General features: G+C 38.6%; 1 protein-coding gene across 2 annotated transcripts in view; it reads right to left on the reverse strand.

The window, feature by feature from the left end:
• Nucleotides 1-10282: 10282 nt before the first annotated feature.
• The window catches only part of LOC124776969 (CDK5RAP1-like protein), a 125701-nt gene continuing 120402 nt past the window's right edge, over nt 10283-15581 (reverse strand). Inside the window, exons 10-11 of one of the 2 annotated variants that reach the window (XR_007015669.1) lie at nt 11001-11069; nt 10283-10582 (exon numbers count right to left, since the gene is read on the reverse strand). The gene's annotated coding sequence lies outside the window, so the exon portion shown is untranslated. The remainder of the gene's footprint in view (nt 10583-11000; nt 11070-15581) is intronic. The other variant, XM_047252210.1, reaches the window with a different exon arrangement.

A 15581-nucleotide genomic window follows, 5' to 3' on the forward strand; every position in this document is an offset into this window, starting at 1 on the left:
AGGGGGGACTTGCTGACAGCAGTGTGGAGAGTTGGAGGTCCAGTTTTACCTAGGGCGTTGAGCACTCTGTGGAACCAAACAAAGGTAGAAGGTGGTGCAGGGTGTGTACACGGACAAGGAAAAAAAATTCCCAGATTTCCTAAAACAGTTTTTCCCCAGCAAAAATAGACCTTTTTCCGTGTTAAGTGACAGTATACTTTCCCTCATAACTGTAAAACTTATCAACCCTTTGAATGGTTAAAGTTTTTTACAGCGGCGAAGATCTTCCTGCTGCTGTCATCTTGCCAGCCAATGACTGCAGATATTCAGAGCATAGGACACGTAACATAGTCTGCCAGTAGCAATATCACTGTTAAGTAGCGCACAGGAAAAGTTAATCGGTTAAATTAATAGAAGTAGTGTAGCTACAAGAAATATTGGACTGTTTTACGTGTGTTACATTGCAAGATACATCACATAAATGTGCCAATAAAATTTTAAATAACGACATAAATGTCTGGTCATCTTGGCTCAAAATTCTTGTAAGTGGCTGGTCCTCAAAATGTGAAGTTTTGAATGAGAGTCAAACACTCTGTGATTAAGAGATTCTCTCACGTACCGTAATTCATCTCGCGTAAAAAGAAATTTACATTGAAAGTAACACTTTGTAATCCACCATTCGCAAATTTTTCCACAACCTGTTAGACACCAGAAAACAAGTGTTACTGTGTGCGCACAGCTATGAAAACATAGGAAGCTCATGTATTCGTATGTATTAAGCATTAAGAGATCTTACATTATGTCATAAAAGAAACAGGACATCCGACTTTACTCCAAGAGCACCGGAATTTCATAAACCACACTAAAATGCATAATTTCGGTTGAAGTGCACATTCGTATGTCCAGATTCACAACGAAGTAGGCCCCAACCTTATATTAAGCTTTTCAATGTAGTTTTTGGGCTGTAAATTTTCTTGGAGTACCAATCTCATGTGTAGTTATTCATTATGGCATAATGCTACATGTGCAAGAAGATGAAAATGTGCACTTGAAATTCAGCAAACAGTTGAAACTAGCCATTAGTGTGAAATGAAACAATTCATTTCAAGTAAATTGACTACCTCGGAGGAAAAGATTAATAAAATCCAACTTTCTTTAGCAATCCAACAAAAACTTCATCATCCTGCAAAGCAATTAATGCTAGACTGCAAAAAACAAAAAAACAAAAAAAAATCACAAAACTGAAACTAATAACATATTTTACCCTTCCGTAATTATGTGAATGCATTTCAATTCACTTATAACTCCCATCCACAGAAATCCATTTTTTTCATTTGATGTGAGAGCTGTAAACGAGGAGGAATCAACAAAATCACTAAATGTAAACACAGGTAATGTGGAGACTAGCCCCTCTCCGCAATACAACCCAGACTGCTCTGGATATGGGCGAATCTGGCATCCTGGGGGTGCCAGAAAAATTTTTCCAGGCAGCGTCTGACTGCTTGTTGCTACTCTGATACAGCTAACAGCCACACTTCAAGTAGCCCGAGGTAGGAGCAGGTACTGTTCACATGTGATTCAAATGCTCAAACAAACCTAATACAAACAGCTGTGTCATCACGCTCATCAGTAGCAGTTTGTTGTTATTATAAAGTATTACGTAGTCTTTGTCCTAAAGCCTTTGACACATTTTGCTGTTGGATATTGTAATGGCACATTTCCTTTGGACCTTAGTTTTATTTACTTATTTATTAATTTTTCTCTCATTTACATTTTATTGCTGCAGTATTACTCTGCAGTAGTGGGAAACAGTAATAGGCTTTATTAGAGTATCAGTTTTAACCAGTCAAAATTTAAAAAAAAACTAACTAAAAAGGAAAACAATGAAAAATTCCCAGAATTATAACAAATTCCCTGTTTTTTCCAGTTTTCTCCTGGAAGAGAAAAATTCCCAGCTTTTTCCCGGATTTGCCAGTTGCCCTGTGGTGGCGTAACCTGTGGAGTATTATTGGCACCGTCACATTGGTTGGAGTTTAGCTGTCAGCTAGTCAATGGTTGGAGGAAGCAAGACTCTTCGGGGAACCATTGCATGCCTGTATTATGGAGTGTGTGTTTCTGTAACGAGGCAGTAATTTTGATCTTAACTGACATGTGATTCACTGCATCTTAGTTCCATTTGGATCTAGCAGGTATTGATTTTACTGGGTCTTGGCTTGGTTGATTGTGTACACAAGTCTGCACTTACTGTTAAAATTGTTTTGTATCTACTTGTTTGGTCTGTTACCTATTCAGTGCTTGCCAGCCTCGTTTTATTTATTGGTGTTTGTTAGAATGTGTTTAATTCTGCTTTTGTGTGTGTGTGTGTGTGTGTGTGTGTGTGTGTGTGTGTGTCGCAGGACAGTTGAGCCACTATTTAATATCCTGTTTCGTGAATTCAACTACAAACCCAGAAAGGGGGCTCACGTCATGCTTTCGTTGGTCTTCTTGTAGCTTTCAACAAATAATTTTGTGTAATGTAAATCTCTTGTACATCTGTGGAAAAGATATCTATTTTTGTACAAAAGCTGGCCAGCGGAGGCTAGCAAATCCACATTAGTTATTAAGTGTTTGCTGGACTAGCCATCTGTGTAGTAACTATATTGTCCTTTGTTTGTTTGCTGTTACTGCCCACTGGGCTCAGCCAATTGTTTCTATATATTTGGTTGGCTACTGCCATTGTTTGCCTGTAACCCTCTGAGATTATTTGCCTTACTTTGGCATTCTATATTTCAACTGTATATGATACCAGCCAGAGTTCCTTCATATTTATAATTAATTTCCCTTATGATTTAATACAGCTGATGCCTTCTAAACCCCCCCCCCCCCCCCCCTCCAGTAAGTCTGAGCAACACCATCTAGAGGCAGTTCTTAGTGTAAGTTTGATTTGGCCATTTGCAAAAACTTTTATGTTCTTGACAATTTACTGTGAAGGTCTCATGAACTTTATTCCTTGTACGTAGTGTTTTTTTATTGACCATTGTGCTGTAAGAGTCACTGTGGTTATAAGGTTGATAGCCTCTCAGTCCACAGAGGCATCCTTGGATATAAGCTTAAGCTCCCTTAAAATAATTACTAATGGACTTCTTGCATTAAGAAAATTTTACGCAAATTATAAAGCACCTTCACCCACCGCAAAACTAGTTTGTATGATGGATGACTATTGATTCTGTTATCCTGTATCTGCCTTAAATGTCATTAAAGTTTTTTGAATTATGAAATTTTGTTTATGTAAGACTGGTCAGTGTTGTCGCAAGCTGGTCTTCATGGGCAAGGTATCTTGTTCCTTAAATAAATCTTAACTAACTGAAAGGGCTTCACAATGGTAGGCACTTATCATTGGGCCTTAAGCCATCTGTGCAGTTGCTAGATATAATTATTTGTTTTGCTAAATTGAAGTTCTTCACTTGTAATTGTCTGTTAATGACCAGTGTCATATCGCAATTAATAATTCTTGCTGCAACTGCTTAGCGCTTCAAATTATTTTGATAAGAAGAGGCAGGAGATTTTATTTTGGTTCCAGCAGTGTGTGTGCAATTTATTTATTTATTTTTGTTATCACTTTGCACCCATGCATTTTAAGAACTGTATTTGTTTATGTGGTAAGTCTTGGGTTTAACTGCCTTTTTTTACTAGTTATCAGTGCTTCCACTACACTAAATGTAAAGTGTTCAATTATTTTTGATAATAAATTATTGTTTACGTATATACAGTTTTGTATACTAGCACCTTACCGCTCCCGTACCAGCTCCCTAACACCTCAAAACTCTTAACGCTAATCGGTGCATACAGAAAACGGTTTAATCTATATGTAGATTAACTTGCAGAAGTCGAGCAACTGTATGCATATTTTCAGCAAGACAGAGCAACTGCACACACTCAGTAGAGACAGTGAAATTTCTTGTCCACCTCCATCATCTGATATCTCTCCTTGCGATTTTTACATGTGGGGTAAACTGATTAGTCAGGTGTACTTGAATAATCAAACTATGGAAAATCCAGGATGGAATTTAGTAATATTATAAAAAGGATAGCTGCTACTCACCATATAGTGGAGATGCTGAGTCACAGATAGGCGCAACAAAAAGACTGACACAAAAAGACAGACTATTTTGTGTCAGTCTTTGTTGTGCCTATCTCCAACTCAGCATCTCCACTATATGATGAGTAGCAACTATCCTTTTCATAATATACTAGAATAATCCACACATACTGCAAGAGCTACAGCAGAACACTCAAAATGCTACTGCTGCTACACATCTCACAGTTTGATAAATTGAGCCTAGCACTGTATTGACATCTACAATGGCTATTTCCAGCAGCTCATGCAATATTAACGAGGGCCAATCCCACATCAGTCTTACTGTAAGTATTTTCTGGGCAAGTTTCTTTTGCACATCCAGAAGCATACAGTCATGAACTAGAACACTGAGGTATCAAGATAACTTCAGGATGAGGACAGTGCTTCAGTATATCCTGTGGAGTAGAGTTACACAGTGATGTAACAGTTGTTCGCGAGCTATGTTGCCGTGGAGTCTCAGACGTAGCAAGTTGGGCACCCCCCCCCCTTCCCCCCCCCCCCCCCCTTTTATGATTCTCTATGCCAATAATTAGCATTTTCCCCCAAAATTAATTTGATTACTAAAATAGCAACTTTCGTATAGTTTAGTGGAAATGTGAAAACTCCCACTTCATAGTGAGGCCTAGCTCCATGTAACTGTTACCCAGCTCATTTATCTGAATATTGTTTGGCCATTACTTTGGCTAGAGAGCATTTTAATCAGAAAATATCATTAATTGGAAATGTTTGTAGGCTATGACTGCAGATTCTGTATGAGCTAATGTACATATTTCAGTGTAATGACCCATAGCATTCAATAGTACAATACTACAACTTTACAGTAACACATTTTATCTTTCCTAAAATTAATTATATTCCATGAGGTCGAGAGACGCTGCCACTTTTCATTGTAAATTCTGCCTTAACTATTGTGGGACACTGGACTTTGATTACATATTTTTTGCCTGAATTTTTCTGAATAAATCTACATACAGTACTAATCAATTACTTCATTAATTAATAATTTCATGAAATTTGTTATAATTTACAACTTGGCATTCATTCATGTAAACAATGAGAATCACAATGCAGAAGAAAAATAGTGTCCACATATTTTTGTAAATTTGTGTAACAATAATGTAAGGAAAAGATACTGCTATTTACTGTAAAGATGACACATTAAGTTGCAGACAGGCACAACTGCATTTTCTACAATCCAGAATTCTATTAGTTTTTTTCATACATCCAAAACAGTTAAATCTAACCTAGGCATATTTTAAAGCTTTACGTAGTTTTCAAATCAACTCTTTATAAGAGCTACCCCTTCCACAAAAGAGTCAATCTGCAATAAGTTTGCAATGGAGTAACACTTACGTCTGTCTATACAGGAAACATACTGCAGTCTGTCTGGTGGATATGTTAAACCAAAAAAATTGTGCTACATGATGTGTTTCATGTCCTGTCACTTGTTACTCAATAATTCAGTGACAATCTTTGATAATTACTTTTAATGTGAACTTATATATGATAGCAATGATTTGGTTATCCTGTAACAATGACCCATAATGACAGTGTTGCTTAATGATAACAAAGTCTTACTGTGCATATTGTGATATGTTCATTTTGCTCAGAAAGACAATGCATTGAGTGACCTATTAAGTGACTGTGTTTACTGCTAATTTGCCACATGAAGACATTTGTGACTGATTAAGCTGATGTTAGGCTACTGCGCTCAAAATATATTGCAGGCCATCAGCCAAATGTAGTATGTGCTACCCATCTATTGGTGCCAAATTCAAATATGTGAGGCCTGAAATAGCCATAAACAATACTTCAGACAATACTGAAATAGTATCAAGGTGTTTGATCTTCAAGTTTTAGTGTGGACTACAGTTTTGACAATAGCCCACTTCACTACAAAAATTGCAGCCAGTTTTCGACAGAGGCACTGGCTACAAAGGACATATGTGCACCAAATTGGATCGGTTTTGATGATAACCCTTACACATCCTCCATACATTCCGTATCACTCCCCACATGATTTCCATATTTTTGGAGCTGTGAGGAAAGATAATTAGTGGCTGTCGATGTGCACCCGAGGAAGAGTTGCATGCCTGGGTACAATCATGGTTTCGTAGGCAATGGCAAACATTTATCCATGAAGGCATTGAGCATCTTGTCTCACAGTGGAGTAAATGTCTTAACAGTTATGGGTGATTACTTTTTAAATAAGAAAGATTGCTTGGTTTTTTCCCATAGAGCTTACTTTCATTTGACTGCTCCTGACCATTAGATAGCAGAGAAGAACAAGAACTGGCATTATTCCATGTACACCTGGATAATAACAATAAAGTAACTCTTGTGGGTAGCTGCTAAAGCAAAACCCAGTCAGAAATGAACTAGGTCATGCCTTCTGTTCTGGCCTCACTTGTCATACCCCTGTGCTACCTTAAGTGCCAGTTATCACAGTCAATTGCAAGTGACACTTGCAGCCACCATCCTCATTGTATTGATCCATTTTACTTGGTTCTCTGTGTGACTGAGTGGCTAAAGTATACAAAAAAAAGTGGTAACACTACTGTGGCCTGGCAAAGCTAACCCAGTAACACATCTTAACAGCAGAACAAGAGACCGATCCAGCACGAAACCACATAGCTGTAGCTGTGACAACCATACTGTAAGCACAGATAGTGGTGAACTGAGGTTATCCCCCACACTCCTTTTTTTTCATCCTCAACAATGCTGACTATCACTCTGTTGTTCTTTTCTAAATCTAACCAATATAAAATATAACCATTTGTAATTTTTATATTAAGAAGTATTAAATGAGTCTTTTTTAGTCAATTAATCCAAGTCTGTTAAATATCGGATATTTCTCTGTTCTTAACAGTGATGTGACATAGAAAGCTGTTGCCCCTACATCATATTAGAAACCAAGAATTGGTTGCATCCAAAAGTTTTCAGAAAATGACTGGACATAAACTACAAGACATAGACAATAGTGGCATGTATCAGTAGATGGAGCATCTCTCCATGTTTCAATTTGTAATATGCACTGTGGTGTAGTTTGCAAAGTGCTCTAGTAGGGGACAGCCACAGCAGAACTTCTTGTGTAATGCAACAACGCCTGTGTTTTGTATCTTTCAATTGGTGAATATGAGTCTCTTGTGATGGTTCGGAGATGATTTCAATTTTGTACAGATATCAGGTAAAAGTTTGAACACACAAAAAAATACATGGATCATACAATGGCTCTCCTCTTTTTCAGTGGCATCTGCCGTACCCTGACTTAACTCCAAGTAATTTCTTCTTATGGGGGTTGTCAAAGAATGTGTATTCTTTTGGATTTAATTTGGAATTGTTGCAAGGAACAATAATTAATGAGGTCACTTGTATCAACCATGAAGTGTTGCGACATGCACGGCACGAGCTTCACTATCATACTGACGTTCATCTTGTCACAAACAGTGCCCATATTCAGAACCTGTAACAGGAGTTGAAAACTTGGAGAGATGCTCTATCCACTAATGTGTTTCTATTGTTTGTATGTCTTATAGTTTTTACACAGTTGCCTACGGAAACACTGCAGAAACTTGCGAATAGCCCTGTGTTACAGTCTACAGAAGGTGGAGTGATTCTAGCAACAAGCAAAAACTCACAATCTAGTGTAGTCCAAAATGAATTTGACTGCACAATCATTTGTACAAGAGTACAAGGGTCAGTAGACTCTGAAAAATAATGACAGTATACTGTCAGCCACCATTATTCATACAAGTCACTCGAGAAGCCATTCAAAGATAAGACTTAACTTGATAAAACACAAGTATCCAGAACCTATGATAGTATTAAGGGGTGATACAGGTGAATGTGTAGTTTCATGTTCTTAGATTTCTGAATCTATACATGGTACAAAACTGTCGGATAAGGTTGACAAATGCATAAATAACTGAACAGTATCTACTTAGAAGACACACAATCAACCAGAACATTATGAACAGCTATCCACCTTTGACATGGGCAATGGCGGTGACGCATCATGGCATAGGACCAATGAGGCTTTGGTAGGTCACTGGAGGGAGTTGGCACCACATCTGCACACGAGTCACCTAATTCCTGTAAATTCGAGGAAAGGGGGCATCAACAGAAACTTGCCAGTGTGTTCTTCGAACCACTCCATCGTACTTCTGGCCTTATGACATTATCTTGCTGAAAAATGCCATAGCCATCAGGGAAACATGATCATCATGAAGGGGTTCATGTAATCTGCAGCTTGTGTACAATACTTCTTGGCCATCATGGTGGCTTGCATGAGCTCCACTGGGCCCTTGGATGCCAACGTGAATGTTCCCCAGAGCATAATGGAGCCGATGCCAGCTTTTCTCCTTCCTGCAATGCAGGCATCAAGGAGCTGTTCACACCCTCCCATTGGTATGATGAAGACTGTATTGGGATTCATCAGACCATGCGATGCCCTGCCAATGTGCCAATGTCCAGTGTCAATGATCCATGCCCACTTCGTCACGGTTGCCGATGTTGTCTTGTTAACATTGGCATATTCGTGAGTCGCTGGCTGCAGAGGCCCATCGTTAGGGGTGTTGGGTGCACTGTGTGTTCAAACATACTTGTACTCTGCTCAGCATTAAAGTCTGATGTTAGTTCTGCCACAGTTCTGTTTTACCTATCTACCCAGCCTACAATGTCTGACATCCGTAATGAGGGGTGGCTGCTCAACCCGATGACATCTGGATGTGGTTTCACCACGTCTTGAAGACACTCACCACAGCACTCCTCGAACACCCATCAAGTCGTGCAATTTCCGAAATGTTTGTGCACAGCCTCTGGGCCATCACAATCTGCCCTTGGTCAAACTCAGACAGATCGTGCACCTTCCACATTCTACACATGGGCAGCACACTCACTGATACTACACGCACTGTGCATGTGTCGGACTAGCAGTCATTCCTCACCAGGTGATGCTGCTATTGTCTAGACAGGTTTATGTTGGTAGTGGGTCAGTGATCATAATTTTCTGGTTGATCAGTGTAAGTAGGAAATTGCTGTAACTTGTCACACAACTGAAATACTGGAGAGTATTGCTCAAAAATGATAATGGTATAAACATGTAAAATCAGCAGTAGAGAAGGTGAATGGAACAATGGAAAATCTTGGATGGAATGATAACAATAATATGAAAAAGATACATTGCTACTCACTACAATTGAAGGGGCACTGACTCACAGACAGATACAATGAAGAGTGCTAAACACATAAGCTTTCAGCCAAAAGGCCTTCTTTGGAAACAGAAAACACACACACACACACACACACACACACACACACACACACACACACGCACAACTCATGCACATGATCACTGTCTCCGACCTCATTAGTCTATTCGTTGTGCCTGTCTGTGACTCAGCACCTCATATACATATGGTGAGTATCAATCTATACTTTGCATATTATTGATGGTGAATGGAAAACAGATTTGTTGAAAGTGTTCTCTGAAAACCCAATACATGCATGCTTAAAGGAAACAGCATATAAAACGTCAGTGTGAAGAAGTCTATTGCGAATTTATTAGTCTGAAGTATAGCTTCATATGGAAGTGTAAGATGGGTGATAAAATAGTACAGATATAAAGAGAATGGCAGCTTTCGAAATACTAGGTACACAGGAATGTTAGATGGCAAGATAGAAATAATTCATTTGGTATTATAGTAAGCAGATCCAAGTGGATGCAGGCTGCAATACTTACACAGAGGAAAAAGACCTACACAGAATGGATTAGCAAGGGGAGCACCAAACCAGTCTTTGGAGTGAACAACAACAGCAGTAGCACAGCAGCAAGCAGCAATAAAAATATTCCTTGTATTTAAAAACTCAAACTAACTAAACTGTGGTATTGTAAATTCCAATGGTGGCAACATGCATGTAGAATAGACATCATCTCAAGAATTTTGTACAGCAGGCCTTAAATCTTCTTTTTCCATGTAAGTAAAACAATAAAAAATGACATGTGCCTTTTCTCAAAAATCATAATTTGTAATTTTAAAGTACTATGATATTCAGCGTAACTGATATAAACTCATAAAAGATAACAAGAATATAAGAACACAAAGAAAAACTTGTCACTCATACTGTAAAACATTTTTTAATAGAGAAACTTTCATATACAAGGAAAAGGAATCCTATTATGGCAGGTGATAGAAGAAACTAAATTCTGATAAAAACATTTACTTATTTTCTCAAAAATAATGTTCAAGACACAGAAACAAAAACTCAAGGTGAAGTGAGCAAAAGTCTTTAACTATGAAAATTAATTATCATTCCAATCTACTATTTATCTGTAGAAGGTTCATCAGCAGTCATATTTCATTTAGTTGACATTTCAGTTTGCACTTTCACAATATTTTTCTCTTCTGTTTACTGTAAGCATAACTCAGTATCTCATGAAGCCATCCTCATCTTATTATGGTACCCAGCTGAGGTTCACTTCAGATCCTGAAAATTCAAAACAGATACTGCTTCTGTTATATATAGTATAGGAGGCAGTAGAAACAATGAAGAAATGTGTTTATATATTATGTACCAGGGAATTCATATAATGAAAACTTATGAATGAGATACAATATTCGGCATGACAAAAGGTAATTAATGCAGACAGATCACATAGTTTAAAAAAGCAGTTGCTAGCAGTGGTGCATAAATCTATATTTCAATGGTGAATTCATCTTCAACAACTGAGTTACAGGAACCAACCCTTTCTAAAAGTGCACATCTCTGCACTAACGTAAGTTTATTGCCTTTCTTCATGTCAATTTTTACAAGGGAATTATATGCATAGACCCATGGCTTTGTTAATAAGTAATTTTTGCAATCAGTGAGTAACACAATGAAAGAAAAATGAAATAATTCTCACCTATCACATCAGGTCTCACACTCTTTGTTAAATAACTTGTACTGAATTTCTGTTTTCTCCCTCCAAAACCTGGAAGGGAATATTTGTTTTTTATTCTTCCATATTAATAATTCACAAATAAATGCTACTTCTATAATGCTACCCTTCATGTGGAAAAGGAGGAAGAGGATAAAGAATGCAGACTAACAGATTGTGCAATATCACTTGCTCCACCCTAGCAAAGACAAAACAGTTTGTGAAGGTTGCACATTTGTGCCGCATTCCCACGTAATATTTTCATCTCAGTACTTCTATTGCAGTAATTTATTAATTCTGAGTGCATCAGAATAATAGCAGATTGGATGATCTGTCACTTTTGATGGTTGACACAAAAACCAAATATCAACTTTGTCTGAGATTCAAACATTTTGAGAACAGATTTCATTCAGTCAGCCTCTGATAAACAAGGCCTCAACTTACAATGACAGAAAAAATTGCAAAACCAAAATAATAATTAATGTACAGTAATGAAATTTTGGGAATACATTTGTCTAGTTAACATAGTTAAGTGATTAACATTGCAAGATCACAGGTCAATGTAAGTGCAAGATAAGCCACTGCAAATGTGAAATGCTGGTACCAGTGTAACCACCAGAATGTTGAATGCAAAGATGAAAATGTGTACATTTTGTTGTATGGGTGCATGGAGTTACATGCCTGTTGCACTTTGTCAGTCACTGCCAGTACAGTTAATGCTATTGTGGTGTGCGTACTGTAAGACCTTCAGTACACACACCATCAAATTATTTGACTTGTCGCTCTAACGAAGTAGGCGAGTGTCAGCAATATGTCTCATGGTCTTATTGTGGTGTGTTTATCTTCTGCCGTTAGGTCAGACGATAGAAATGCCACTTGCATGCTTAGAGTAGCATATTGACGGTGACCAACTTTAAACAGAACTTGATTAATTTTCACACACATTTATTAAAATAATAACAAGCATAAAAATTACTTAACTTAGTTCTGGATGCTATTTACAATTGACAATCTGAAGTTCCTTTGGTATTGGTACATTAATCTTATTCTCATATATATCTCTGATACCTGACAAAAGTGTCTATACATTTATCTTCATGGCTATGTACAGGAATATGGTAATCTTATTAGGTGCAGACTGAAACTTGACTATAGACTGGTACAGCCAATTGCAGACTGGTGCAGACAAATGCAGACTGACTAATCGGAGGTCTGTACACTTGTTATAATACCTCGCGCATTCATGTATCACTGTGCGAGTGTGATCCGCGAGGAGAAAAGGTTCTACGTTAGCAGCAATCTCATTGGTTGCGTTACATATTAATACGTGGATCGGCGGAAGCAGAATTTGGTCCGTCTCTATGGCAGCGCCATCTCGTAGTGCGGAGACGGACGAGCGCTGCGCCTGCGCTGTTGTGCTTAGCGGGACACGCTGTAGTGGGAAAGTTGTGTACGTGCTGACTACGCGAAACTATGCACACAACAGCTGTGTGTGGATGTTGCCAGAGATGTGATTTGATGATGTGCTAAATTGCAAACTGGTCTGGTGGTCAAACAGGACAAGGCAACATGCAGACACACTGCAGAGCATGCTGGATTACAACAGCAGTATGTGGGTATCATCCTGTTGGAAAACACCCCATGGAATGCTGTTCATGAATGGCAGCATGACAGGTCAAATCACTAGACTGACATAAAAATTTGTAGTCAGGGTGCATGGGATAACTACAAGAGTGCTCCTGCTGTCATACGAAATCACATCCCACATCATAACTCCATATGTACGTCCAGTGTGTCTAGCAAGCAGACAGGTTGGTTGCAGATCCTCCTAATCAATATACGACCATCACTGCCACTGAGGCAGAATCAGATTTCATCAGAAAGCACAACACACCTCCACCCAGTTCTCCAAAGAGCTCCTGCTCAACACCACTGAATTTGCAATGGCAGTGGTTTGAGGCAGTGGGAGGTACGCTACTGGACATCTGGTTTGGAGACATCCCTGAATTAACCAATTTGTAACAGTTTTTTGTGTCACTGTGGTGCCAACTGCTGGCTCAAATTGATGCTGCAGATGCAATATAATGTGCCAGAACCAAACGCCAAACACGATTGTCTTCCCTCTAGGTAGTGCCGCGTGACTGTCCAGAACACGGTCTTCTTGCGACCATACATTCTCATGACCACTGCTGTCAGCATTCGTGAACATTCAGCATTCGTGCCAAGTCTTTCTGGAGTTCTGCGGAAGGAACTGCCTTCTTCTTGTAGCCCTATTACATGAACTTGTTCAAACTCAGTGAGGTGTTGGTTATGGCATCTTTGTCACCTTACAGGTATTCTTGATTAACATCAACTCACCACATCCAGTCTCAAAGATAACTAACACTCATGACTGTTACAGCACATATTTAAAGCAAACCTCATTTGCATCCTTATAGTAGCCTTACTGGCACCACTCTTATGCAACTGGTGTAAAATTTAAATAGACATCATCTTTCAGATGTAGAAACATCCCTACCAACTTTTGTTTACATCGCACAACTCCTCCTTGGTGCTGCATTTTTTTACTGTCAGTGAATGCTATTATACAGTAATTAAACAAGACATTATAGCCACATGCTTGACTGCATGTTAGTCCACCTCTCAAATGCAATACAGCAGCATGGGATGGATTTGAAAAGTCCTTGTTAGGTTTCTGGAGGTATATGACTCTTACTGCAGAACTTCTTCAAGGGGTGGAGGATCATGCATTTATATCAGAAAAGGAACACAGTTCAAATCAAGACATGACCTCAGTACTATAAGTGAAGAAAAACACTCTGAAATATCAGCTATTGAATTAACAGAATTTGATATCACCAAGAAATTAATCATTTTGTGTGTGTATAGATCTCCCAGTGGTAGTGTGGACACTTTTTTCAATAAGTTAACAGAAGTTCTAGATAAAGTCTCAAGTACAAAGGTCAACATAATACTGTGTGGGGACATTAACATCAACACTAACATCGTAAATGAATCCAGCAGCACCTTCATACACATCCTTCAAAGTTTTGGCATGTCCGTATTGGTCAATAGTGCAACAAGGGTTACCCATGACAACTTCACCAGTAATTGACCATGTGGCCACAAATACGGACAGGGAAAAATGTGATGTAACTGTAAAAGATCTCAGACTATCAGACCATCTCTGTCAAATAACAACAGTAAAGTAAGGAATCGAATCATTCCCTAAATTACAAGCCTACAAATGACGTCTACCAGAAATCAAAATAATAGATTTTTCAAAAGAACTAGAAAAACAAAGCTGGGATGAAGTGCATAAAGAAACCAATGTGAATATGAAATTCTCTAAATTCTCCACATTGTTTAAACTGAACTTTGAAAAGGCATTTCCAAAATTATGCATGTCTGTATCAACACCTCACAAAAACAGTTGGATAACAGCAGGTATTAAGAAGTCCTCCCAAACACTTAAACAACTCAGTTCCATGAAAAAGATTTGCAATGATCCAGAATTCTTAAATTTCTATCATAGATACAAAAAGATCTCTAGGAAGGTGTTGATTGCTGCAAAAAATTGCTGCAGAAGCAAAGGGAACTTCACAGCAAACATAAACATAGCCAAAGCCTTGCAGATAAACAAAAATTACGCGAAGCGAAATGTAGTGTGAGAAGGGCTACGCGAGAGGCGTTCAATGAATTCGAAAGTAAAGTTCTATGTACTGACCTGGCAGAAAATCCTAAGAAATTTTGGTCACACAACAAAGCAGTAGGTCGATCAAAACAAAATGTCCAGACGCTCTGTGACCAAAATGGTACTGAAACAGAGTATGACAGACTAAAGGCCGAAATACTAAATATCTTTTTCCAATGCTCTTTCACAGAGGAAGACTGCACTGTAGTTCCTTCTCTAGATTGTTGCACAGATGACAAAATGGAAGATATCGAAATAGATGACAGAGGGATAGAGAAACAATTAAAATCGCTCAAAGGCCGCTGGACCTGATGGGATACCAGTTTGATTTTACACAGAGTATGCGAAGGAACTTGGCCCCCCTTCTTGCAGCAGTGTAATGTAGGTCTCTAGAAGAGCGTAGCATTCCAAAGAATTGGAAAAGGGCACAGGTCATCCCTGTTTTCCAGAAGGGACATCGAACAGTTGTGCAGAACTATAGACCTATGTCTCTAACTTCGATCAGTTGCAGAATTTTGGAACATGTGTTATGTTAGAGTATAATGACTTTTCTGGAGACTAGAAATCTACTCTTCAGGAAGTGAAAAACAGCTCGCGCTATTCATCCACGAGACTCGGAGGGCCATAGACATGAGTTCCCAGGTAGATGCCGTGTTTCTTGACTTCCGCAAGGCGTTCGATACGGTTCCCCCCAGTTGTTTAATGAAGAAAGTAAGAGCATATGGACTATCAGACCAATTGTGTGATTGGATTGAAGAGTCCCTAGATAACAGAACGCAGCATGTCATTCTCAATGGAGAGAAGTCTTCCGAAGTAAGAGTGATTTCAGGTGTGGCATAGGACCCTTGCTATTCACAATATACATAAATGAC

The sequence above is a fragment of the Schistocerca piceifrons genome, chromosome 2 (assembly GCF_021461385.2).
Source record: "Schistocerca piceifrons isolate TAMUIC-IGC-003096 chromosome 2, iqSchPice1.1, whole genome shotgun sequence".
In the NCBI taxonomy this organism is placed as follows: domain Eukaryota; kingdom Metazoa; phylum Arthropoda; class Insecta; order Orthoptera; family Acrididae; genus Schistocerca; species Schistocerca piceifrons.